The sequence below is a fragment of the Oryctolagus cuniculus genome, chromosome 1 (assembly GCF_051225735.1).
Source record: "Oryctolagus cuniculus isolate XC-2025 breed Fujian yellow rabbit chromosome 1, ASM5122573v1, whole genome shotgun sequence".
In the NCBI taxonomy this organism is placed as follows: Eukaryota; Metazoa; Chordata; class Mammalia; order Lagomorpha; family Leporidae; genus Oryctolagus; species Oryctolagus cuniculus.
Window position 1 is genome coordinate 64,433,802 of NC_142867.1, and position 26,160 is coordinate 64,459,961.

A 26,160-nucleotide genomic window follows, 5' to 3' on the forward strand; every position below is an offset into this window, starting at 1 on the left:
ACCCTGGGTTCTAGTCCCCGTTGGGGCGCCAGTTCTGTCCTGGTTGCTCCTCTTCCAGTCCAGCTCTCTGCTGTGGCCCAGGAGTGCAGTGGAAGATGGCCCAGGTCCTTGGGCCCTGCACCCGCACGGGAGACCAGGAGGAAGCACCTGGCTCCTGGCTTCGGATCAGCGCAGCACGCCGGCCACAGTGGTCACTTGGGAGGTGAACCAATGGAAAAAGGAAGACCTTTCTCTCTGTCTCTCTCTCTCTCTCTCTCTCTCTCTCTCACACTAACTCTGCCTGTCCAAAAAAAAATTTACAAAGAAAAAAAAGTATTTACTGAGAATTTTCTACTACATGACAATGTACTGAACGCTGCTGAAATGTTCACTGTATTGCTAAAACAAGAACAAAATACGTAAAGAAACTTCTAACTTTTAGGTGAAGAAATTAGGATTTATATTGGACCAGTTCACACTGGGCTCAAAGTGAACCATGGTAGGTGAACTGGGATCAAAATATCAATCTTCCAAGCTTCCCAGCAGAGCTGAATATTGGGTAGATTTTTTTTAAGACTTATTTATTTATTTGAAAGGCAGAGTTACATAAGCAGAGGCAGAGAGATAAACAGAGGTCTTCCATCTGTTGGTTCACTCCCCAAATGGCTGCAATGGCCTGAGCTGGGCCCATCTGAAGCCAGGAGCCAGGAGCCTGATCTGGGTATCCCACATGGGTGCAGAGGCCCAAGCACTTGGGCCATCTTTCACTGCTTTCCCAGACCATAGCAGAGAGCTAGATCGGAAGTGGAGCAGCCAGGACTTGAACCAGATGAGCAGATTTTAAAGGTTTAAAGAAAATAACACAATTTTAAATACTGATGTAACCAAGCTAATATAATTTTGAATGTATCAAACATATTAAACAACAAAAAAGTACAGCAAATAATAATAGCCAAAAAAGAAAGACAAAAGGGTTCCCACCCAATGTTCCAGTTCAATATTCCACAACATTACACATAGTCTTTGCAGCCAAAGATGGATTCAAATCTCAGCTCTCCTATTTATAAATTAGGACACTTGAGATTATATTCCATCAACCACTCTGAGCCTTTGGTTTCCTCAACCGTAAAATTGGCACATTGATGGAATTTAAACCTAATGATTAAAATATCAGTGATTAGTGATTAAAATATTTAATGATTAAAATAAAAATGCCTCCTATACAGCAAGCGACTGATAAAGTATAATATGGTTATTGTAACTAAAATCTTTCAGTCATTATTAAGGGCAGAGAAAAGTCCATAGATTTAAGTTCCATTTTGGATATCCTCCTTAGTCCAAGAAACCTGAAAAACAGGTGTATTAATTTGTCTATTTATTACCCATGTTACAAAGCCTAATCTCTACTAATACAAGGCATTAATATTTCTTTTTTAAAACAAATTTATTTTTATTATTTATTTTAAAGGTAGAGTTACAGAGAGAAGGAGAGAGAGAGAGACAGATCTTCCATCCTTTGGTTCACTCCCCAAATAGCTGCAATGGCTGGGGCTGGGCCAGGTCAAAGCTAGCCGCCAGGAGCTTCTTCCAGGTCTCCCACGTGGGTGCAGGGGCCCAAGTATTTGGGCCGTTCTCTACCGCTTTCCCAGGCCATTAGCAGGGAGCTGGATAGAAGAGGAACAACTGGGATTCGAACCGCCATCCATATGGGATTTCAGCACTGCAGGCGGCAGCTTTACCCCACTGTGCCACAGCTCCGATCCAAGGCACTAATATTTCAAATTCTCAAGAAGTGTTCTTCCAGGCATACTGTATTCATTCACAATTATTTTTTTACCACAAATTTATTGAAAAAATTCCAAATATAATAATTGAGTATAATTTTCTGTAATGTCGACCTTCCAAAGTTAGTGTCCCCTATCCTCAAAATTACATTACAAATGTTCACCTGTTAATAAGGGGCTTTAATTAGACTTTTTAAACATTTAATCTTTGAAAATGACTTCACACAGATAGGGACTGCCAAATACTGACATCAACTGAAGAGTGAGTGATTTTTTTATGTATTTGAAAGGCAGAGTTACAAAGAAATTCGAGAGAGGGGCCTTCCATCCACTGGTTGACTCCCCCAAATGGCCCCAACGGCTGCAGCTGGGCCAGGTGAAAACCAGGAAGCTGGAACTCCAACCAGCTTTCCTATTTGAGTGTCTGGGGCCCAATCACTTCATCTTCCATAGCTTTCCCAGGTGCAATAGTAGGGAACTGGATCAAAGTGGAGCAGGCAGGACTAGAACCAGTGCTCACATGAGATACCAATGTCAAGGCAGCACAGCTTAACCCACTGTGCCACAATGCCAGCCCCAAGCATAAGACTTTTAACTGATCATATTCATTACATGGAAAGCACTTATAGAATTCTATTTTACTATTTTTATCTTTATCCAGATGCATTTTAAAAATTAAATACTTTGTTAAAGCAGCTTCAGGTTCATAGCAAAACTGAGAAGAATGTACAGAGTTCCCATAAATCCCCCTTCCCCCACACATAGTTTCCTCCATGGTCAACATCACCTACAGAGCCGCACACTTGCTACAACTGATAAACTTAATCTGACACATCATTATCATCCGAAGTCAATGGTTTCTGTCAGGTTTCACTCTTACTGTTGCACATTCCATGGGTTCGAACAAATGTATAACAACCGATCTACCATTAGAGTAACGTATACAGCATTTTCACTGCTCTAACAATCCTCTGTGCTCTCCCTATTTGTCCCTTCTTCTCCAGTCCCTAACATCTGGCAACCACTGATCTTTTTACTATTTCCACAGTTTTGCCTATAATTATTTACGTTTGCATTTTTGATACTAGCCTTCCACTGGTAAAGAATGTACTCCTCCATATCCACTTAATATCCCTACCTTCTCCTGATATTCTAATCCCACATGTCATGTCTTCCTACAGATTTAGGGCCCTTACTGAGTGTCATGAATATGCCATTTAATCATATAAATCAGACATGGTCTTAATAATTGTACAAAGTTTATAACTTTTTATGTATACCCATCTTACTTTGTCAGTTAGTTTTTTTTTTTTTTTTTGACAGGCAGAGTGGACAGTGAGAGAGAGAAACAGAGAGAAAGGTCTTCCTTTGCCGTTGGTTCACCCTCCAATGGCCGCCGCGGCTGGCGCGCTGCGGCCGGCACACCACGCTGATCCGATGGCAGGAGCCAGGAGCCAGGTGCTTTTCCTGGTCTCCCATGGGGTGCAGGGCCCAAGCACCTGGGCCATCCTCCACTGCACTCCCTGGCCATAGCAGAGAGCTGGCCTGGAAGAGAGGCAACCGGGACAGAATCCGGCGCCCCGACCGGGACTAGAACCCGGTGTGCCGGCGCCGCAAGGCGGAGGATTAGCCTAGTGAGCCGCGGCGCCGGCCTGTCAGTTAGGTTTTAAATTCTAAAATACAGGAGTCCTTGTAACTCTATGAAAGCTAACAAACTTCTAATACACAGAGACCCTAAAACATAGTGAGTGACTTTGGAAAAAGTAGAGGCCAGTTCTCCAGTATATCTACAGTATGTACTTTTGTACTCAATCCCTGATCAGATTCTACATTAAATAATGGAAAATTTATTTTTATATGAAATAAACATTCCAAAAACAGATATTATTCTAAAAGATTCACCAAGTCAAGCTTTTTCCACACACAAGTCTTCTGCTAAATGCAAAAATAGTTTTCTAACTCAAATGTTAAATAAAATGCCAAAGAAATTTTTCTGACTGATTCTAAAAAAGACCTGAGAATTTTTTCAGTCGATTTCTTTCAGATCAAGGAAACTGAACACTTAAGTTGCATCAAGAGGTAATAGGGTCTATACTCATACAAATTACGGCGTGGCTCCTGACACAGTGTTGTTTTTCTGGTACATATTTTTTTATCATGACTTTTCTAATGACCCTCCAGCCTAGTGTTCACAACCCTGTAAGAAAAGATATCAACTTGGGACTGGCACTATGGCATAGCAGGCAAAACTGCCACCTGCAGCACCAGCATCCCATATGGACCTGGCTGCTCCACTTCCAATCCAGCACCCTGCTAATGTACCTGCGAAAGCAGCAGAGGATGGCCCAAGTCCTTAGGCCTCTGCACCTATGTGGGAGACCTAGATAAAGCACCTGGCTCCTAGCTCTGGCCTAGCCCAGTTGTGGCCATTGAGGCCATTTGGAAAGTGAACCAGCAGATGGAAGACATCTCTCTTAACTCTGACTTTCAAATAAATGAGTAAATCTTTAAAAAACAAAAGTATCAACTTGAGCACACCCCAAGAGCATCTTGTTACTTCTTTCCAAAATTTCCTTCATCTCCTTAATAATTCCAGAAACACTGCTGTCGCTCCCCGTCTTCGTGGAGGAACAACACAGGACCCTGCGCTGTTCTTTTGTCTGCTTGGCCCTCCCCGGGTTTGCTGCTGGTTCTTCCCGGGTTGGCTACCGACCCTTCCACCTCCGTGGAAGGGCGGTGCCCCCTGCCACTTTCCCCACTTCCGCGGGGGAGCGGCACACCGCCAGCCGGCTCTCTCGGGGGGCTGCACAGGTGTTCCTTCAGATAGATGTTCCTGGTGCATGTTGTCTCTCTCCTCCTTTATAGTCCTCTTCCACCAATCCCAACTCTGCTACCCACACGCCAAGTACGCTGCTCTCCTCCAATCAGGAGCAGGTCCTACAGTTTATTGGTTGAACTGGAGGCAGCTGTGTAGAAGCTGTTTACTCCTCTCCCAGCGCCATATTGTGGGAGAGCAGATGCATAGAATAAATCTTAATTCGAGTAACAGTCTAGTCCGAGTTGCTCCTCACAACTGCTTATTTAATCTGCAACTACTTTTCAACCTTCTACTCCAAATCCTTTCTGTTCCTCAAAATCTAGTTCAAGACAGGCTCACTGGAAAGAAACAACTCCTTTAGCTGGACTTGATCACCTGCAGCTTTCCGGCTAGAGCATAAATGACTGCAGGGCAGAGGGTAAACCTTTATGCCAAGAACTTAAATAAATGTTCATCACTAGCAAAATATTTATTTAGAAAATATTTACCCCAATTCCAGGTAATCTACTGGACACTAGAGAAAACAGAGATGATTCTCCTATGCTCTTAGCTTTTAAAAAATTCAAGTATAGACCTTCAAATGGAAATATAACATAAAGCGAAGGCAGAAGTTTCAGAAAATATATATTACGGGGAAGGTTCTGTTTGCTACTTTAGACATGGAAGAAAAACTTACAGACTGAGGAGAAGCCAATAGCAAATAGGGGGACTGAAAACCAGGAGAAAATACATAAGAGCTCAATATAACTAAAATATGAGTACCAAAATCACATAGACAGAAGACTTAGTCTTGGTTAGAATGAACATTTCCTTCAAAAAAGGAAGGAAAGATGAGTATACACAGAAATTTAAAAGGCAGAGGAAGTAATTTCACTTTTTAACCTGGTATGGGACCTTTTGAAATATTTTGTTGTTTTTTTTTTTTTAAAGATTGATTTACATATTTACTTATGTATTTGAAAGGCAGAGTTATAGGGATTTGGGGAGGAAAGAGAGAGAGAGAGAGAGAGAGAATGAATAAATGAGAATGAGAATATTATCTTCCATCCATTGGTTCACTCCCCCAAATGACAACAATGGCCAGGCCTGGGCCTGGGCCAGGCGGAAGCCAGGCACTTAGAATTCCATCAGGACCTGCCATGTGGGTGGCAGAGACCCAAGCACTCAGGCCTCTTTCCCAAGACAATTACAAGTGGAGCTGGTACTGTGGCATAGTAGGTTAAGCCTCTGCCTGCAGTGCCAGTATCCCATATGAGCGCCAGTTCAAGTCCTGGCTACTCCACTTCCAATCCAGCTCCCTGCTAATAATGGCCTGGGAAAGCAGTGGAAGATGGCCCAAGTGCTCGGCCCCTGCACCCAACTGGGAGACCCAGAAGAAGCTCCTGGCTTTGCCAGCTCTACCTGTTGCAGCCATTCCGGGAATGAACCATAGATGGAAAACCTCTCTCTATTTCTCCCTCTCTCTCTAACTCTGCTTCTCAAATAAATAAATAAGTAAATAAATCTTTTTTTAAAAAAATGACAGTTACAAGTTTAGGATAAAGTTCACTACTATGAAAGTAGCTACAAATCTATTATTAAATGGTCTTACAGTTATTTTTAGCTTATGCCCTTTCAAGTATATTTGGGCTATTAATGTTTTTAACATTATAATTAGGAGCCTGTGCTGTGGCATAACGGGTTAGGTCATTGCTGGCAATGCCAGCATCTCATTTGGGTTCCGGTTCAAGTCCTAGCTGCTCCGCTTTGATCCAGCTCCCTACTACTGTACCTGGGGAAGCAGCGAAAGATGGCCCAAGTCCTTGGGCCCCCATACCCAGATGAAGCTCCTGGCTCCTAACTTTGGCTTGGCCCAGCCAAAATGGCTGGTGTGGACATTTGGGGAGTGAAACACTGGATGGACGATCTTTCTCTGTAACTGTGCCTTTCAAATAAATAAAATAAATCTTTAAAAAAATTATAATTGATAAGCAGCATTTAAAAGAAATGTCAGGCCAACGCCGCAGCTCACTAGGCTAATCCTCCGCCTTGTGGCGCCAGCACACGGGGTTCTAGTCCCGATCGGGGAGCCGGATTCTGTCCCGGTTGCCCCTCTTCCACACCAGCTCTCTGCTGTGGCCAGGGAGTGCAGTGGAGGATGGCCCAAGTACTTGGGCCCTGCACCCCATGGGAGACCAGGAGAAGTACCTGGCTCCTGCCATCGGATCAGCGTGGTGCGCCGGCCGCAGCGGCCATTGGAGGGTGAACCAACGGCAAAAAGGAAGACCTTTCTCTCTGTCTCTCTCTCTCACTGTCCACTCTGCTTGTCAAAAACAAAAACAAACAAACAAAAAAAGAAATGTCATCTCTGTTCATTTTGTGAGTTCCCTTGTACTTGTATTATTAAACAGTCTTCAATATGAATTTTGACATACTTCTTGTGATATTTTAAAGCTACTTGTGTAATTTGTGAGAGATAATTTAAATGACTCTAACTCTAAACAGATATGTGCTGTACATTGCAATATATAAAAGCTAACAGTGAATGTGCCATTAAAGCCTCCTCTATGTATACTCAATCACCTTGTGTACGCCTAACCCTGTGAATAACCTACTTTAGAGACCTCTGATTTAGATCATGCATATCAGTCTCAGACTTTTCACATATAATACATAAATGAACTTGATGTCAGCTTCAATCTTATCATTTGTAAAATAAGTGTAACACTTCAGGAGATGAATGGATTAAAAAAATCTAATACATCCAGACAATGAAATATTATTCAACACTGAAAACAAATGAGCTATCAAGCCATAGAGAGATGTGGAAGAACCTTAAATGCACAGGATTAAGTGGAAGAAGCCATACTGAAAATGATACATACTGCATAATTTCAATTCCATCACATTCTGGAACAGGCAAAACTGTAAGAGTAAAAAACACAGTAGTTGCTGGGGGTTGTTTGTAGGGAGGGAAAAACAGGCAGAGCACAGAAGGTTCTGGGAACAGAAAAACTACTATATATGATTGAATGTATTATGTATCCACTATAATGGAGGACACATATCACTGTACAATTGTCAAAATCTAAGACTGTACCCTAACGTGTCATGAACTTTGAATATAGATATGTACACTCACCATAAGCTGAATGAAAATGATTGATACAAATCAGTCAACATAGCAATGTATTCATTATTAGGACAAAAATTTCTAAATTCACATATGAGTTATTGGATTACTTATCAAGGAAAATGAATGAAGGACTGGCTACTATTTTAAGACCTTGGATATTTCTTTCATTGCTAATCTTAAATGTTTAATTATTTCACATAAGTGAAATGGGCTGCTAGAGAACATTAGGCAACACCTGATTTATAATTTATAAAGGGTGAATATGGATGACTTTAAAGTTTCTTTTATGATTCTCACATCCCTAATTAATATTCATGAGGATTTCACAAAAGCAGATACAAAACTATGCCAGAGAGGCATGGAAATACATAGTTGTGCCAGTGGAAGGAGAAAATTTCTCTTCCTAAAAAATGGAGGATTTAAATTCAACACAAACACTTCCTAAATAATAGTTTCACATATTTTAATCAAATTACTCACTTTAAAAAATATCACTTTAGAGAACTAGATAATGCTGCACAAAGGCTGAGCTCACTTGTTGTAGACAGGTGGCCAGGCTGCAGCCCAGTGTCAGCAGCCCAAACCCACCCACAATGGCCCTAAAGACGAATATGCAAATGACAGCCAACCAGGGTATTTTCCCAGGAACAGGAGAAGGGCTCCTACTAGAAGATGTAATTGTTTTGCAGTCAAGTGGAAAAACAAGCCAAGTTGTTGTTGTTTTGCTGGAGGCAAAGTGTTTTCATTAAGGACACTACTACAATAAAAGTGAAATATATAAACACCTATGCACGTGTGTATCTCTAATGCCTATTTCTTAAACACCATACACATGACTATTCCATCCTCCGCCCCAAGCCCTCCTTGCTGAGCAGCTTCACCTTCCTATCAACACCATGTCTCCTGCATTGGTTACACCTTTCCTAGCCAATAAGATATATATAGAAATTTATAAACTACTGACCACTTCATCTTATAAACTTCAGATAAACTTTCTGGCAAAGGCAGGGGCAAAAAGGATTCTTCATATATATAAAGTTTTTTTTTTTTTTTATTCATCTGTTTGAGGAAACAGGCTGAAGCTAGAAACTCATCAGAATCAAAGAACAACACTGACAAGGAACACTGTTCCCAGGCATTTATTAACTAATGCTACGGTATCAAGTTTCTTGATTTTTTTTTTTTAAGTAACATCATTAGGTTCCTTAGTTTCTAAATGGGAGTTTTTAAATTGCCTACTTTAATCTGATTTACAATTCTATATAGAATTAGTTATTTTAAGTATTATTGCTGTTGCTATTAGATTTCTGATTTTATGTATATATATATCAAAAAACAGTACTTTTTTCTTTTTCTAAGATTTATTTATTTATTTGAAAGGCAGAGAGAGAGAGAGAGAGAGAGAGAGAGAGAAAGAGACACACAGAGAGATCTTCACTCCCCAAACAGCCACAATGTCCAGGGTTGCACCAGGCCAAAGCCAGAAGCATAGAATTCTATTTGGGTCTCCCACATGGGTGGCAGTGGCCCAAGTACTTGGGTCATGATTCGCTGCTTTCCTAGGCACATCAGCAAGGAGCTGGGTAGGAAGCAGAGCATCCGGATCTCAAACTGGCACTGCAAATTGGAATGCTGGCAGTATAAGCAGCAGCTTAATTCATTGCACCATACTACTACCCCAAAAACTAGAACTCATTTTTTTCCTTGCCTCTATTGCCCTACTCACCTCTCAAATCCCTCTTCTGTAGTAAAAAGTAGTATTATCTGCTTTATTTAATAAAGAGCATACACATAAGATGCCACTACTTTTTCTACCTACAGGGAATTCGTTTCTAGAACTCAGGTCACATTACAGAATTTTACAAAGTTCTTTTGTTACAAATTTATTTAATGGAAGATTTTTCTCAAACTCTTAGAAGTATAGATTACTATATTCTTCATAGATGTCAAATATATTATTTTGAAATAAGACTATAAATTTTTAAATTTTGGATTAACAATATGTGTACTAGAGTCTTAAAATAGGTGATCTCAAAGAAGGTAGAAGTATGATAGTGGTTATCAGAGGCTGGGCAGCTTAGGGGGGAAGGTGGGAAGGAGAAAGGTTGATTAATAAGTACTAAGTTATAGCTAGATACTAAGGAGAAGTTATGTGATTCTGTTGCACAGTAAGGTGACTATAGATAATATAGTTCTCTATTTTAAAAAGCTAGCAGCTAGCATTTTGAATGTTTTCACCCTCAAGAAATGTTAAACGTTTGAGGACACAGATCTATTTGCCATGACTGGACATAATATATACATGTACTAAAATATCACAGGGTCCCCCATAAACATGTATAATTTCTGTGTTTATAAGCAAATGTTTTAATAAGTAGAAATAAATAATCTCTGATGACCCTGCTTAAAAATTCTTAAGAGAATACAGGTACTACTATGATTAGTCATCCATAAATACATAATTTCCTTAACCTCAATAGTGTTGTCATAGATTTGGTTACTATAAACTCCAGTGTCTATGAAACAAATTAACATACCATTCAAAACTCTTTTCAAAATGATTTAGCCCCAGCTTTGAAATGATTGTCCCTTATGGTAAACCCTCACAGAGAACTTTAATTGTATCTCTTGCAGCACTTACCATGTCTTTACTTTAGTAAATGCCACTGATTTGATTCATTCTTTGATTCATCTAAGCAGATGATTATGTCAGAGTCTCAGCTCTGAAGGAACAAACATTCCAATGAGAAAAATATCTGATTTTTTAAAAGCTTTACATTCTAATATAGATATACAGCAGACAAACTGAATGTGATACATTCTATGGATAGTCTAGATGAAGCTACTCCCTCAGACAATCCCAGAATGAAGATGATATGATGACCATGGGGGATATATATATATGCCATTGCCAACCCACAATGGGTTTATAAAATGAACAGAATATTAACCTTTGTTTCTGAAAGACAGAGATTTTAGGGTTATGTGCTATCATATAGTCTCACAAATGTGTATAATATACCTTTGTATATATTATGGTAATACAAAGCTACAACAATAAGCAAGATACATTTAAATATTATTTATTTTTATATTCTGGTTTTTTTTCATGCTTTCAATATGCATAATACACTAGTATGGGGCAGGCCATTTACAATGTTTGGAAACTACTTCTCTTGATTACAGAGGATGCACATCCAATCTATTATTCTGTGTCAGACTCATGGAGTTTTTTTGCAGGATATTCTGTTTCTGACAGTGACATCAGGGCTTAGTAACAATGGCTCAAGTGAATGAAAATCCTTCCAAATATCAGTTCTAATATATTATGATCAAGTCAAATAAAATTCAAACAAACTACTTAGAAGAGTAGCATTAAATAACCTAAGAGAAAAAGTAGCAGCCACACTAGGAAGATGCCTACACAAAGGAAAACAATTAATATAGGTTCCCTCCAAAAACTACACAAAGATTAAACAATAACCAGAACAACAGAAATTAAAAAGACTGAACATATCAGAGCCGGAGAAGACAAGGAACAACTGGAAACACCCATACTGTACTGCTGGCATTGCAAACTGTACTAATAACTACAAAGGCCAAAAAGAAACATACCCTATTACCAAGTAATTCCGTTTTATGTATGAAGGACCCTCCAAACTTGACAGAGAACGCATATTATCTAAAACTTACTTATGGATTCCAAATTTTGCACCAAAATAAGTTGATCTTTTAACTCCATTTTTCCACAAATTTAAATGCCCATGTGTATACTCAACAAAAGTACATACAAAGATTTTTTTTTTTTAAGATTTATTTATTTTAGGGGCTGGCACTGTGGAGCAGTGGTTAGCCTATCATCTGCAGTGCTGGCATCCCATGTGGGCACTAGTTCAAGTCCCAGCTGCTTTACTTCTGATCTGGTTCCCTGCTAGTGCACCGGAGAAAGCAGTGGAGGATGGCCCAAGTGCTTGGGCTCCTGCACCCATGTAGGAGACATAGAAGAAATTCCTGGCTCCTGGCTTCAGATCAACCCAGCTCCCACCATTGTGGCCATGAACCAACAGATGGAAGATCTCTCTCTCTGTGTCTCTGTCTCTTCCTCTTGCGCTTGCTCGCTCGCTCTCTCTCTCTCTCTCTCTCTGTAACTCTGCCTTTATTCGGCTGGGGCTGGGAAAGGCTAAAGCCAGGAGCCAGAAGCATCATCTGGGTCTCTCACACAGGTGCAGAGCCCCAAGTACTCAGGCCATCTTCCACAGCTTCCCCAAGTACAGAGAGCTGGACTGGGCTGGACCAGAAGTAGAGCAGCTGGGATTCGAACCAGCACCCACAAGGGATGCAGGTGCTACAGGCAGCAATTTAACCCACAGTGCCGCAACAGCAGCCCTCATACAAAGTTTTAATTACAAAAATGTTCAGCAACACTTTTTTTTTTAATTTGACAGGTAGAGTTATAGATAGTGAGAGAGAGAGTAAGAGAGAAAGGTCTTCCTTCCATTGGTTCACTCCCCAAATGGCTGCCACAGCCTGCGCTGCGCCGATCCGAAGCCAGGAGCCAGGTGGCTCCTCCTGGTCTCCCACGCGGGTGCAGGGGCCCAAGCACTTAGGCCATCCTCCACTGCCCTCCTGGGCCACAGCAGAGAGCTGGACTGGAAGAGGACCAACCAGGACTAGAACCCGGCGCCCATATGGGATGCCCGTGCCGCAGGTGGAGGATTAACCAAGTGAGCCACGGTGCCGGCCCCCAGCAACACTTTTATAACTGTCAAAAATGGAAATAATTCAAGTATCCATCAACAAGACTGGTAAATCATGGTAATTTATATAATAGAATACTTCTCAGCAATGAGAATAAATGAACTTTTGTATACTGCACAAGAAGTATGAAATCTCACAGGCATCCTATTGACCAAAAAGTACTTTCCGAATGATTCCATTTATACGAAACTCAAAAAATGGGCAAAATTATCCCAGTTGTTAGAAGTCTAGAAAGTAATCACTGTATATATTGAAGTTATTGACAAGAATGGGTATGAGACTTTTCAGGTGTTAAATGTTCTGGTTCTTGATCTGGGCAGTGATTCAAATGGATACTTCAACGGCATACAAGTGAAATGCATGTCTGCATGAGTATTATGAGGCAATAAAAAAGTTAAAAAGAAACAATTCCTGCTAAGTCTTATGAAATGCTGTAAATGCAACATTTAGAAACACCAGCCTTAAAGAATTATATTCAAAAAGAAGAAGAAAGTCTAAAAATCAATAATCCAGCCATTCCTCCTTCCTCCAAGAAGTTAGAAATAAAAGATAAAATTGGAAACGAACAAACAGAAGATCAACAAAACTAAAAGCTAACTCTCCAAAGACGCTAAGATGACAAACCTCTGATGACACGAAGAAAAAGAAAAGAGAGGCACAAATAATCAATACTGGGAAGGAAAATGAGGAAAACTGCAAACAATTTAGTTATTTATTATATGAAACATGAATTCCTATGGGGAAAGTTACTTTACAAAAATTTATGAGGAAAAAAAGTCTAATCAGTTATATTAACATTAAAGAAAATAAATAATTCAAAATCTTCCCAGATGGCTTTACCAAAAAGAATTCCCTAACAGTGCAGAAGTAAGTAATTCTATCTTTCAGAAATTCTTCAAGGTTAAAGAAAGAACATCCTCCAATCTTTTAAGAAACCAACATAATGTTGATATTAAAATTCAACAAGGAAAAATATGAGAAGGAAAATTACATTCCAATATGATTCATGGACAAATATTAACAGAATCCTCCAAAATATTAAAAAACATATAAAACATCAAAACCAAGCTGGTATTATTCCAACAATTCAAATCTGATCTGACATTAGAAAAAGTAATAGTTTCTGCTCCAAATTAAAAGTGAAAAACGTATGATCATCTCAGTAGATGAAGCATTTGAGAAAATACAAAACTGATTCATGATAAAAATTCTTAGCAAACAAAGAATAGAAAGGGGCCAGCTGGCGCCACGGCTCACTTGGCTAATCCTCTGCCTGGGGCGTGGGTACCCTGGGTTCTAGACCCAGTTGGGGTGCCGGATTCTGTCCCGGTTGCTCCTCTTCCAGTCCAGCTCTCTGCTGTAGCTCGGAAAGGCAGTGCAGGATGGCCCAAGTGCTTGGGCCCTGCACCTGCATGGGAGACCAGGAGGAAGCACCTGGCTCCTGGCTTCAGATAGGCACAGTACGCCGGCTGCAGTGGCCATTTGGGGGCTGAACCAACGGAAGGAAGACCTTTCTCTCTGTCTCTCACTTTCACTGTCTAACTCTGCCTGTCAAAAAAAAAAAAAAAAAAGAAAGAAAGAAAGAAAAAGAAAGAAAGGGGCCATAATCTGGTATGCAAAATACCTACCTACCTACAGCACATATCATACTTAATAAAGATAAGTAGGCCTCAGGATCAGATTGCAGTGAAGATGCCGCAATCACAAATTTCATTCAACACTACAATGAAAACCTATGAAAACGTGATAAAGCTAGGAAAACAAATAAAAGGTTATAGGCAGTCTTCTAAGGTACCATTATGCATAAATTCTAATTACTACAGTTTAATTAAATGACAAGTCCCCCAACAACGGTTTCAATTTCTGTTACCATGGTATATTAAATATGAGCAATTACATAAAGTGTAAACTTCACTGGTCCACAAGACACTGCAAATAACAGATGTGTATTAGGATCAGTGACCAATTACATCACCTCCTTCAAAGTCTGTAATTGGTCCATGTGCACCTGTTATTGAGCTCACACACAGGTAGTAAAGCATGGAACTGAGTTGCATCCCTGTCTCTCAGTGGTAAATCCATGTGACTATTAGAAAAAAAAAAAAGTGGATAATCAAGCAAGTGATAACAGGAAGAAAATTCCTAACCAAGCATACATTGAGTTACAGAAGAAACAGCTAACAGTGGGAGGGCTGGCCCTGCTGCCTTTTGAGAGACCCCAGATAGGCAGTCAGAGGATGAAGACAAACCAATCAGCATAAAGAAAAGGGTTACAATGAAAAGGATGAAGTTGTCCCAGATGAAACACTAATTGATTATATATAAAGAAAAGTTGAAAGACAAATTATTGGACCTAATAAAGTTCAGCAAGACTGCTGAATACAAAGTGGATATTTAAAACCTCATATGTTGGGGCCGACACCCTGGTTAATCCTTTAGGTTAATCCTTTGCTTGCAGTGCCGGCATCTGACATGGGCGCCGGTTCTAGTCCTGGTTGCTCCTCTTCTGATCCAGCTCTCTGCTGTGGCCTAGGAAAGCAGCAGAAGATGGCCCAAGCGCTTGGACCCCTGCATCCTCATGGGAGACCAGGAAGAAGCACCTGGCTCTTGGTTCTGGATAGGCACAGCTCCAGCCACTGCGGCCATTTCGGGAATGAACCAATGGAAGGAAGACCTTTCTCTCTGTCTCTCCTTCTCACTGTCTGTAACTACCTCTCAAATAAATAAAAATCTTAAAAAAATAAAATAAAACATATGTAAGTAAAAATGTTTAATGAATTTATTTTAAAAATCACTTATAATAAAGGTCCACAAATCCAAAATGACCTGATGACAGCTTATTTCTAGCTCACCTAGCAGCAAAAGCTGTCCTGAACTGAGAGAAATCTATAGTTTTCATAAATCCAAAAGGAGTACTTAATCTTATCTTGCTTTTCACTGGGAAAGATTAATGTACCAGATTCCAGGGTGCTGGTCCCGATGTGGAGGGGGATATGATATATGTCATATACACTACATAACTTATTTTTTTTTTACAGGCAGAGTGGATAGTGAGAGAGAGACAGAGAGAAAGATCTTCCTTTGCTGTTGGTTCACCCTCCAATGGCTGCCGCAGCCAGCGCGCTGCGGCTGGCGCACTGCACCTATCCAAAGGCAGAAGCCAGGTGCTTCTCCTGGGCCACAGCAGAGAGCTGGCCTGGAAGAGGGGCAACCGGGACAGAATCTGGCACCCTGACCGGGACTAGAACCTGGTGTGCCGGCGCCACAAGGCAGAGGATTAGCCTACTGAGCCGCGGCGCTGGCCACTACATAACTTTTTTAAAACTCAAGTTTTTAATTTTGTAACAGAATCAGCCTGAAAAGTCTCAGAGAAGAGATTGTTAACCTATAGCACCAAAAATACATTATCACCAAAATAAACTATTAAGTGCAAAAAAAAAAAAAAAGAAAAAAACACCAAACCCTATACATTACCTAGATTCACCAGAACAAAAATGTACAAACCTCCTATAAAAAATTATGAAACTGACATTGAAAGAAAGACATTAAAGAGTATCTGAGAATAACAGCCATTTTGTTTCTTGCTCTCCAGTCCTTATACAGATACTCTTCACTCTGTGTGGTAGTACGGGATTATACATAAATGACTATGCAAGCTGTCAAAGCAGTCTTAATGGGTAAAATTAGTTGTTTCATGATCTTTAAAAATTTCTTCTCATACTATTTTACTGTCAATTATAAATGGATAAGAAAATGCAAAACTAATATTTATTTCATACAGTTAATTTACCAAAATCCCGGTGATAACAGAACAATACAAGGATGAGAAGCAGCTTCCTGCCCTGGATAAAACCAAATTCCTTGGGGCCAATGTTTTGGCACAGCAGATTAAAGCCCTGGTGCCAGTTCAAGTCTTGGCTGTTCCACTTCCCACAGAGCTCCCTGCTAATGTGCCTGGGAAAGCATCGAAGGATGGCCCAAGTCCTTGGCCCTGCACCCACGTGGGAGACCCGGAAGAAGCTCCTGACTCCTGGCTTCGGCCTGGCCCAGCCTAGGTTGTTGCAGCCATGTGGGGAGTGAACCAGTGGATGGAAGACCTCTCTCTCTCTCTCTCTCTCTCTCTCTCTCTGTGTGTGTGTGTGTGTGTGTGTGTGTGTGTGTGTGTCTACCTCTCTCTGTAACTTCACCTTTCAAATAAATAAAATAAATCTCAGGAGGAAAAAAATTCCTTTTACCTGATAATGCAACATGAGTGAATTCATCAAAATTATTAAGAGGCGCTTTTAGCTCAATGGCAATCAAGGGTTCATTCTCGTGGTGAATGGGCACAACATACGGAATGTCTAAGGTACATGAGAGTGAGAAGGATGCAGATGGTTTCCCATATATGGTGTATGCCTCCTGGAGATGTTTGGAATGAAATTGTCAGTGTAAGACAAAGATAATGCATCTATTCTAGAATTTTTAAATCTTTACCAAGGAAAAAATGGGATATTACCAACTGAGATTGGTGAGTTCATCTAATTACAGATCATCTGCACAGCAGTGTTTCCACCTAGGAGTTTTAGGAAGTTGATTTTGTATTTCAAACAGAAGAACAGCTACAAAGGAGTACATTCAGCTTTGGAAAACTATTATTTAACCTGGGCCATCTTGTTTTCAAATTTCAGGAGATTAAAAAGAAAATAACTTGGCCGGCGCCACGGCCCAATAGGCTAATCCTCCGCCTGTGGCGCCTGCACACCGGATTCTAGTCCCAGTCGCTCCTCTTCCAGTCCAGCTCTCTGCTGTGGCCCGGGAAGGCAGTGGAGGATGGCCCAAGTCCTTGGGCCCTGGACCCGCATGGGAGACCAGGAGAAGCTCCTGGCTTTGGATCAGCGCGGTGCGCCAGCTGCTGCAGCCATTGGAGGGTGAACCAACGGAAAAAAGGAAGACCTTTCTGTCTCTCTCTCTCACTGTCCACTCTGCCTATCCAAAATAATAATAATAATAATAATAACAACAACAACAACAACTTGCATTCTAAGTTGCCAATAAAAAAAGTCATCTCTGTTTATTAAAAGAGATCAGAAGCCTCTTACAGTTCTATTTGTAAGCAAAGGATGCTAGAAGCTATTACAGTCCTGCCAAGGTTTTGGGGCTATAATATCATTTGCTCAAGAAAAGCTTCTTAGGTACTCAGGTTACGCACCTGTAGTAAAAGGAGTACAAAGGGTTTTTCCAATCTGCACTCCATTACAAATTTCCTTAACTTGAACCTACAGATATTCAAATAAGCCTATGAAATGCCTCACACACTGAGTGGTATACAACAGATATTGAATTAATATCATTCCACTCTTGGCTGGTGCCGCGGCTCAATAGGCTAATCCTCCACCTGCGGCGCTAGTACTCCAGGTTCTAGTCCCGGTTGGGCCTCCAGATTCTGTCCCGGTTGCTCCTCTTCCAGTCCAGCTCTCTGCTGTGGCCCAGGAAGGCAGTGGAGGATGGCCCAAGTCCTCAGGCCCTGCACCCACACCAGGAGAAAACACCTGGCTCTTGGCTTCAGATTGGAGCAGTGTACCAGCCATAGCGGCCATTTGGGGGGTGAACCAACGGAAGGAAGACCTTTCATTCTGTCTCTCTCTCACTGTCTAACTCTGCCTGTCCAAAAAATAAATAAATAAATAAATAAAATCATTCTACTCTCAAATGCAGAATTCTATGATTATTGCCTTACTTGTTAATGTTGAATTCTTCAATTAAACAATAACAGATGGGTGTTTGACTTAGCAATCAAGATGCTCATATTCCATTCCAGAGTGCTTGGGTTTAATACCAGCCTCTGGCTCCTGATTCCAGCTTCCTACTAATGTAGCAGTTATGGCCCAAGTGATTGCATTGCATTCCTGTCACCAACATGGAAAGCCTAGATTGAATTCCTGGCTCCCTGCTTCAACCTTAGCCCCATCCTAGCCATTTTGGACAGGTGGGGAGTGAACCTTTGAATGGGGTACCCCTGTACACTGTCTCCCAACTTTTCTTTCTTCCCCTCATGACTTTAAAATAAGTAAAATATTTTTTAAAAATTTAAGTACAGTTATGGTTTGCTTGCACAGACATCGTTTTTACATTTTTTAAAAGATTTAATTATTTATTTGAAAAGCAGAGTCACAGAGAGGCAGAGGCAGAGAGAGAGAGAGAGAGAGAGAGAAAGTCTTCCTTCTGCTGGCCCACTCCCCAGTAGGCCACAACAGCCAGAGCTGGGCGAATCCGAAGCCAGGAGCTTCCTCTGGGTCTCCCACACGGGTTCAGGGGCCCAAGTGCTCAGGCCATCCTCTACTGCTTTCCCAGGCCATAGCAGAGAGCTAGATCGGAATTGGAGCAGCCAGGAATTGCATCAGCACCAATGTGGGATGCCAGCACTGCAGGTGGCGGCTTTACCCGCTATGCCACAGCGTAGGCCCTCATTTTTACATTATTAAAATAACAAGACTGGGGCCAGCATTGTGGGATAGCAGGTAAAGCCGCCACCTGCAGTGCCCACATCCCATATGGGCGCTGATTCAAGTCCCAGCCGCTCCACTTCCAATCCAGCTCTCTGCTGTGGCCTGAGAAAGCAGTAGAAGATGGCCCAAGTCACTGGCCCCCTGCACCTACATGGGAGACCCAGAGGAGGCTCTTGACTCCTGGCTTCGGATCAGTACAGCTCTGACTGTTGCAGCCATCTAGGGAGTGAACCAACAGATTGAAGACCTCTCTCTCTCTCTCTCTCTCTGCTTCTCAATCTCTGTCTGTATAACTCTGACTTTCAAATAAATAAATCTTTAAAAAAATAAATAACAGGGCAAAGGTCCAGTGCTGTGGCACATAGCTGGTAAAGCTGCCACCTGCAGTGCCAGAATTCATATGGGCACTGGTTCAAGTCCCAGGTGCTCCACTTCCGATCTAGTTCTCAGCTATGGCCTGGGAAAGCAGTAGAAGATGGCCCAATTCCTTGTGTCCCTACATCTGCATGGGAAACTTGGAAGAAGCTCCTGGCTTCAAATTGGCGCAGCTCTGGACATGGCGTTATTTGGGGAATGAACCAGCAGGGGAAGACCTCTGTCCCTGCCTCTGTGTAACTCTGCCTTTCAAATAAATAAATAAATCTTTCAAAAAATAGAGAAAGAGAGAAGCAGGCACAGGGAGGACACTTGTGCCCTTCCTTAAAAAAACAAAACAAACAAACAAACAAAATAAAACAGGACAAGTATAACAAGATAAATGAGAATGCTCACTGTAATATTGTTATAAAAACTTAATGGGATGTATGACAATCAATGTGATCATTACATAATTTATACTTACAAAATGAACTATGATACTGACAATAAAAATGAAAGCTTTATATGTTAACGTAAGAAAAGTATCAATAATAACAATACTTTAAAAGACAAAAGGAGATACAGAAAAAATGAGTGCAAACTTCCTCTTTTATAAAAGAAAAAATATAAATTAAATGAGCACACATAAAAGGAAAAGACTTATGCCAAACATGAGGGTGTATTTGAAAAGATATAAATGATGGTAATTCATTTGGCTTTATATACCTCTGTACTGTCTGCACTGCTAAAACCATCATTCTTTCTAAAATTAAAAAAGAGAACAGACTGTCAAAATGTCTGGTAGAAGATATGTTCCTAAATAAAAGGAGAGGAAAGTTGCCAGCTTCATTGTTTCTATTGTGTCTTATCTAAGACTATAGAAAAAATGAATACAATCACCCTAATACTAAATAGTATGCCTTGTACTTGGATTTATATTTTGAAACAATTAACTAGAAGAGGAAACAAAGCACAGGCAAGCTTAGATTTTATTTTTGATTCATATCCTCAGATAAAACAAAAGATACTGGCTGTTGACAGTACCTAGTTACTGCAAAGGGTAATGCAAAAAAAAGCCCTGAGATTAACTACTATACCATGATACGACAGAAAACACACCTGAACAACGTTTCATGATTCTGAGTGACAAGGATTCATCTTTCTTCTTCCGCAAATGGAAATGTAAGCCCCTCCCCTTTTCCTTTCACTGAGCATCAACGTGGTGCCAACACTACTTCCTAGGGCTATGACTATCAAAAGACTATAAAAGGTACTGACTTCTTAATGTGCAAAGCACTGCATGCTTCAGAACTCACTCAGTGAATATTTGCTGAACCACTGTACATACAAATGATGCTGCACTTTCATTGTCTCTGTTAAGCTCAGCAACAACTTATTTATTAACCACATTATAGAAGCAGGAAACAGTTTAACTTACCTAGATTTATTATATTAACATACGGTAAAGCCAGAATTAGAACTCCAATGGACTTACTCTATGTTATTTCTTTCTTTCTTTCTTTCACAGGCAGAGTGGACAGTGAGAGAGACAGAGAGAAAGGTCTTCCTTTTTGCCGTTGGTTCACCCTCCAATGGCCGCTGCGGCCGGCGCACCGCGCTGATCCGATGGCAGGAGCCAGGTACTTCTCCTGGTCTCCCATGGGGTGCAGGGCCCAACCACTTGGGCCATCCTCCACTGCACTCCCTGGCCACAGCAGAGAGCTGGCCTGGAAGAGGGGCAACCGGGACAGAATCCGGCTCCCCGATCGGGACTAGAACCCGGTGTGCTGGCGCCGCAAGGCGGAGGATTAGCCTAGTGAGCTGCGGTGCCGGCCAAGTCTATGTTATTTCTTTACATACTGTCCAAAAAAACATAGTTATTTCCAAAAGGGTACTAATGAAAAAGTAAACAAGAACAGACAAATAGGAACAGGAAAACAATAGAAAATAACAGAAAAACGTGACAACGGCAGCAAGTCAAACTGCAAAAAATAAAGAACTGATTCAAAGCATCTGAGGCACAGATATAGTAGCAAGATACATTTTTAAATTTTGTTTAGCCATTGCAACTGCAATTTTCCTCAGAGGCTTCTCTCACCAAAGCCACACACTTTAGCACATAGGGACCCAAAGCTTACCTCTAATCTCCCTTTTCCAGGGTTCATGACAGTCTAGTACCATTTTAATTTGTTACTTACATTTCAGGCATTTCAGAAAAAATTCTCTAAAAATAGGATGGCTTAGTTAACCGTGTACAGGCAAACTATTGCTGAATTAATGTTATGTAACAAACAACACAAATGGATTACAATAAAACATGTTAATTTCTTGCTCATTAATCGCAGTTTGGTGGGAGCACTTGAAGCCTCAAGTTCAGTTCAGATCACTTTCACTTCTCTTTCATTCATTCTGGGACTCAGCCTACGGGGACTTAGTTACCTGGGACAATCTCTTCTTACAGTAAATGGCTAAACTACAAGAGAACTAGAAGAAACTTGCCAAGCCTCTTAACACTTCATTTCAGAACTGGCCTACTGTCACGTTTATCTCCATTCTACTGGCTCAAGCAAGTCACATGACCACATCCAAAATCAGGCTGGGAAGTATACTTCGCCTCAAGGGGTCAGGTGGGGAATATATGCAAAGCAGTAATTCAATTTACCATAAACTCTAAGAGAAATTTCCGGAATGATTTCACGTGTGTATTCAGTAATAACCAAGCAAACATAACATAACAAAGTGCTGATGAAGTAACTCAAACTGCTATCAAATTCTCACATAACAAAGAGCAAAGAGGAACAGTAAATATGTGAATGACAAAATCAAGATGTAAAAACGGGCACAGTAGGCTAAACCTAACAACAGGATGTGACAGGAATAAAATCCTGCAATGGGTTCATCATAGGATAGAAAAGATCTGAATCAATGGCAAGATACATAGAAGACTTAGTGGTTTTAAGAGCCAATAACATGACTTAGCTACATAAAACCATAATGCAGTTTAGCCCACATTAACAATAATAGTAACATAATTGAGAACTCAGTACATAGGAAGTACACAGGAAAACACTAAAAAATAAAAACAAAGAGTTTGGGAATATTAAATTGGGTTCTGATCTGTGTGTCAATGCCGGAAGAATGAATCACTATAGGAAACAAGATAGGTAAAAGGTTTAAAAGTGAGTTTCACATGACATTCAGGTATGAATTGAATAAACTTGAGATTTATAGATTTTCAGAGCAAGTAAGACTGGGAATGGGATGTAGACTAGTGGAAAGGGTAAGAAAAAGCATAAAAGTTGTCTTCTAATTACTAAGACTATCCTGTAACCAGGAAGTTCACTTAGGGAGTTTTTTGCTCCATATAAATAGAAACTTCCCTAACCAAAAGTTTAATGGTTTGAGAGACAGTGAAATGCTGTCACTAAATGAATTCAGGTAGAAGTTGCTATGCCTTAATACCAGTGCTCAGTGAACTTTTCTCTGTCCCTTTTATTAAAGGGACAGAGAATAAAGATTTTTGGCCTTGCGGGTCTCCTGGGAACTACTCAACTGTCAGGGCAGCAAGAAAGCAACCACTGATAACATGTAAACAAATAGGTGTGGTTGTGGTTCAATAAAACTTTACTTACAAAAACAGATGTTAGGTCAGGTGGCCTGTTTGCCAATATCTTCTCTATATTAAAAAGAGAGAATGAATGCAAAGGGGATTGCACTATACAACCTTCACACAGATTACAGCTCCAAGGTTCCACAAAAAGTTTTCACAGGGCACAGATAAACACCAGAGACCATATGCAGATGTATATGATTTGTAAATCATATAGAAAGAAGACTGCTACAAACATACACAGGATAGGTCACCTTCTTCAAAATAGATTTGAGAGACAGCTGCTGAATAGATGAGGCTTTTAAATAGGTCTCTTTTATGGGAGGACATTGGAATAATCATAAATAGACACAGGAACACAGGCTCCACCATCATCGTTTTTCAGTAGCAAGTAAATAAATGAGACATTAAGATCACTGTGCATACATAAGACTTCCATGCTGACATGGGGAGACAATGGGAATATTTTTAAATGCCTGCTTATTTGTTGGGTTAACTGTGTCTCCTTATAGAGATACAGGAGTAGTTGGTCAGGGGAGGTGTACCATTCAATCTCAAAGCCAAAAAAAAGCTAAATTTCGGTTTCCCTGAAGGTCCATAATTTCCTCCCTTGGAAAAGTAACAGGAGTTAGAACATTCTTTCCCTTTTCTACAATGGCCTATATTAGTCCCTATTAGAACACTGATCCACAACACAGAAATACCAGAATTAGCAAGAGTATTTAGAAATTTTATAGCAATTTGGCATTGACTAGTTTACCAACTACACTGCAACTATAAAACAATTTGAGAAAATAAACATTAATTTTCATAATTTTTCATTTTACATTTTAAATTTTTGGGTTTTTTTTAAATATCTATTTTATTTATTTGTAAGAGAGTTACAGAGAGAGGCAGAGCCAGAGAGAGAGAAAAAGAGGCCTTCCATCCGCTGGTGTACTCCTCAAACAGCCAGAGCTGATCCAAAACCAGGAACCAGCAGCTTTCTCCTGGTCTCCTACAAGGGTGCAGGGGCCCAAGGACTTGGGCCATCTTCTACTGCTTTCCCAGGCCACAGCAAAGAGCTGGACCAGAAGTGGAGCAGCTGGGATTTGAACTGGCACCCATATGGGATGCTGGTGCTGCAGACCAGGGCTTTAACCTCCTGCACTACAGCGCCAGCCCCAATATTTTAAATTTTAATAAAGCTTATATTTTATAATATTTTGTTAAATCAGTGAAGTAAAGTAGTATTTTTAAAATATTTCATTTACCTATTTGAAAGGCAGAGTTACAAAGAGACAGAGAGATCCTTCACCTGCTGATTCACTCCCCAAATGGCCACCATGGCCCGAGCTAGGCCAATCCAAGAAGCCAGGAGCTTCTTCTGGGTCTCAGATATGGATGCAGGGGCTCAAGTACTTGGGTCATCTTCTTTTGCTTTCCCAAGCACTTTGTAAGGTAGCAGCTGGGACTTGAACCAGCACCCATATGGGATGCCGATATCACCACTTAGCCACAGTGCCAGCCCACAAAGTAGAACAGTATTTTTATAGACAACAAAAATTTACAGATAGCAAAATACTTAAATTGCTTTTTTTGGCAAGAAAAGACAACCTTCTCTGAATGAGACAACAGCAAGCCAAATAATACCATGGGACTGAAAAATAATATTCAGGGGCTGGTGCTGTGGCATAGCAGGTAAAGCCACCGCCTGTAGTGCCCACATCCCTTTCCCGCGACAATTCAAGTCCTGGTTGCTCCACTTCCGATCCAGCTCTCTGCTGTGGCCTGGGAAAGCAGTACAAGATGGCCCAAGCCCTTGGGCCCCTGTACCCACATGGGAGACCCAGAAGAAGCTCCTGACTCCTGGCTTCGGATCGGCACAGTTCCGGCTGTTGCAGCCAACTGAGGAGTGAACCACTGATAGAAGACCTCTCTCCCTCTCTGCCTCTCTTTCTCTCTCTGTGTAACTGACTTTCAAATAAATAAATAAATCTTTCAAAAAAAGAAATAATATTTATAATATTTTATTTTTTCTGTCAAAGTATGATTGACAGTAAATTGCTAAAACTACAGTATAGCTAAAAATTTGCAGAGATGTACTGGCCATGAAGCAAAAAACTATGAAAATCTAAGTAGCACTTACATAAAAAGTATGAAGATCAAAACAAAAAAAATTATTTGAATTAAGGGTACTGAATTATGGGGCCAGCACTGTGGCATTGCAGGCAAAACCTTGTAAAGCCACAGCCTGTGGCGCAGCATCCCATAAGGGCACCAGTTAGAGTCCCAGCTGCATTCCTTCCAATCCAGCTCCCTTCTAATGCACCTGTGAAAGCAGTGGAAGATGGTCCAAGTATCTAGGTCCCAGGACCCATATGGGAGATCAGGAAGAGGCTCCTGGCTCCTGGCTTCAGATCAGCTCAGCTCTAGCCATTGCAGCCATTTGGGGAGTGAACCAGCAGATGGAAGATCTCTCTATCACACTCTCTCTAACTCTGCCTTTCAAATAAATTTTAAAAATCTTTAAAAAGACAAAAAGTACTTAATTACAAAGCCAAAACAAACAGATGTTCATTACTTCACATATAAATATAAGGGATCATCAAAAGGTTCATGGACTATGCGCATCATGAAAAAACTATGCATAGATTTAAAACAGTTTTACATCAAAATAAACTGATCTTTTAACTTTTTTTCCACAGATTTTTTTTTTTTTTTTTTTTGACAGGCAGAGTGGACAGTGAGAGAGAGGGACAGAGAGAAAGGTCTTCCTTTTGCCGTTGGTTCACCCTCCAATGGCCGCCACGGCCAGCGCGCTGCAGCTGGCGCACCGCGCTGATCTGAAGTCAGAAGCCAGGTGCTTATCCTGGTCTCCCATGGGGTGCAGGGCCCAAGCACTTGGGCCATCCTCCACTGCACTCCCGGGCCACAGCAGAGAGCTGGCCTGGAAGAGGGACAACCGGGACAGAATCTGGTGCCCCGACCGGGACTAGAACCTGGTGTGCCGGCGCCACAAGGCGGAGGATTAGCTTAGTGAGCCGTGCCGCCGGCTCCACAGATTTTCTTAAGTACCCTCAGAGTGCCCAGCTTCATATACAGTAGCTTTTCAGAAGGCTACTATATAAAACAAAATGTTTATATTACAGCAAAATCCCACCAAAGCTGTTTGTAAATTTTCAGCGAATATGCAACGAAGAACTTTTTTTTTTTTTTTTTGACAGGCAGAGTGGACAGTGAGAGAGAGGGACAGAGAGAAAGGTCTTCCT

At 40.9% G+C, this 26,160-nt stretch overlaps 1 protein-coding gene across 7 annotated transcripts in view; it reads right to left on the reverse strand.

The window, feature by feature from the left end:
- Positions 1 to 26,160, reverse strand: part of FCHSD2 (FCH and double SH3 domains 2) — a 314,783-nt gene that overhangs the window by 193,945 nt on the left and 94,678 nt on the right. Inside the window, exon 4 of one of the 7 annotated variants that reach the window (XM_089330442.1) lies at positions 7,446 to 7,485. The exons of 5 other annotated variants lie outside the window; for them this stretch is intronic. The gene's annotated coding sequence lies outside the window, so the exon portion shown is untranslated. Of the gene's footprint in view, positions 1 to 7,445; positions 7,486 to 26,160 lie in introns of those variants that run through there. One more of the 7 variants, XM_051851109.3, reaches the window with a different exon arrangement.